General features: G+C 43.2%; 1 long non-coding RNA gene across 1 annotated transcript in view; it reads right to left on the bottom strand.

The window, feature by feature from the left end:
- Positions 1 to 390: 390 nt before the first annotated feature.
- Positions 391 to 2268, bottom strand: part of LOC102210523 (uncharacterized) — a 7300-nt gene continuing 5422 nt past the window's right edge. The window contains exon 4 of the long non-coding RNA XR_311694.2: positions 391 to 824. This is a non-coding gene — a long non-coding RNA (uncharacterized LOC102210523). The remainder of the gene's footprint in view (positions 825 to 2268) is intronic.

Genomic DNA, 2268 nt, shown 5'->3' on the forward strand with positions numbered 1-2268 from the left:
CACCAACTCCAATATAGATTATGATAGAAAAAAAAAAGAAATTACAAACAAGCAAATGCTCATCATATACTTTGACATCCAACTGTGAAACCCATACCACAAATACCACTGAGTATCTAATCAGTTCTCTTGAAACCACGTGAACTCGACAATTACAACATCAGACTGACAGCTAAAACTTGCGCATGGGCTTCTTTCATACTATTGCACATATAGAGGTGATATAGCTAAAAATCACGACGGACCCGTGTGACAGATTAAACAGAAAAAAAGCAAAAACTACAACACGAAAAACCACTAACTCACTAATACACAAAGTACAATGCAGATGTATAGTGCAAATTTACATTGTGCTACTTCCAGCTTCTCAATAAATTACAAGATCACGGCAATTATTTTCCATTTGACTTAAAGCTCCATGATAACTTTAACATATAAATGATAGAAATCTAGAAGCACGAGACCCTACACAAACACAACTCTTGCTCACATGCACCGAGCTGTCATTACGAGCCTTACGCAAAACACAATTTGAAGGGTGATTTGTGTTTGACGTCATCCTCAAACACATTTCAGCCCGTGCAATTACCTGTCTCAAGATGGAGAAGAGAGAGAGAGAAGGTGAGGGAGGACAGAGGAAAGGGGGAGGAAGGAAGGTCGATCGGTCGGTCCCTCTTTCAGTCGATCCTCGGTGCATACATCCAAATCGTAGGTCACCTTTTCTCACCGGCGCCCAGCTGAAGGCTCCAGCAGCAGCAGTCAAGTCCACCTGAGCTCCTAAGTCACCCCGTTTCCATCTTCACTCGTGTTGTCATTGTTCTCTCCTGCAAGACAAATGGACAAAGCGCACATGGTGAGACTTAATCGTCTAAAAGTTCGCAGGCCTAAAGGGACAGACGGAAGACATAATGTGAACGGGGGATTTGGGGACGGGGGAAGGGGGGGGGGGGGCAACTTATCATCAGACGCACCACCACAAACCATTGAGAAAACCGCTTTTACGCGCTGAAATGACGCGAATCCTCGCAGTAAATATTCAGTAATTAAGCCACCTTTGAAAGGTGCCAAGATAAGTTTTCATTCACATCCCCACCCAGAAAGCAGGAGACAAGCCAGTGCCCTGTATTCTTGTAGACAGGTGTGGCTTTTTATCATTATGGCTATTAAGGCAGAAAAACGGAAGGCGAGTCCGAGGGTCAGAGGTCACGCTTTTTTGTTTTACGTAATCTCTGTGGTCGTTTCAATACGTGTTTATGCTTTCTTACACTTTATTGCCAGTTCATTAATCCCTGCTCTATGTTTTACACTCTTTAGATAATTTGGATTATCTAAAGAGTGCCTCGTTGAGATCTATGCGTTGCTCAAGAGTTGGGTCAAACGTCACTCTCGAAATTAGAAACATGTTCTGGGAAATGTATTTCTACACGGTGGGTTATGTAGTACGTCACGAACTTTTTTCCCCCCCCCCCCCACCCCCATCTCAGTTCATTTTTCTGGGAACTCTGCGTTTTTAGCCAAAAGACACGGGGCCGCAACTGAGCGCTTTGTGATTAAGTCGTTTTTGTTCCCTGAACTACACTTTTTTCCTCGTTTTTTGAAACTATATTTTCCTGTCAGCGTGAGTGGGACTCAGCACATTTAGCCAACCGTTTTTTCCATCCTAGGGTTACACTTGCTGCTCTGTGGATCTGTACTGCAAATACGCGGAAATGTTTATTTATTAGGATCATTAGTACACTTGATTTTGATCATTCACACTTTTCATTCCCTTTACCTGTGATGGGACAGCAGAGAGGAAACAGGGCACAAAGTCGCGTGTTTTTTCTTCTCCGCCCTAAAATGAATTGAATCTCCTTTCGTTCTTTTTACTGTGTCTTCTGAAAGAGCTGGTGCTCATGTCTTGCTTTTATTTTCATCGGCATGACTACTTTTGCTGCAGAAACCACTTACTGCATTCACACGAAGCTTCATGAGCCATAGTTTCGTGCTACTGAAGTTGGTAGTATAATGACCCAATCGCTAAGTTGACGAGACTAAAGTTGATCTTTTTCATCTTTTTTATTTTTTATTTTGTAATCTGTTGGTTCGTACTGGAAGGACGTGTTCGTGGCCGGCTCTCTGTGTGCTCTTTGTGGGGAACGTTGACAGGGGAACAGTGGTGGGCGATGCTTGAGGTGGATTAACTACTATTCACAAAACTGTGAGGGAGACACGTGCATTTTCAGTGTGTGTGTGTGTGTGTGTGTGTGTGTGTGTGTGTGTGTGTGT

Source organism: Pundamilia nyererei, unplaced genomic scaffold (assembly GCF_000239375.1).
Source record: "Pundamilia nyererei isolate P.nyererei 1_Seehausen unplaced genomic scaffold, PunNye1.0 scaffold00043, whole genome shotgun sequence".
In the NCBI taxonomy this organism is placed as follows: domain Eukaryota; kingdom Metazoa; phylum Chordata; class Actinopteri; order Cichliformes; family Cichlidae; genus Pundamilia; species Pundamilia nyererei.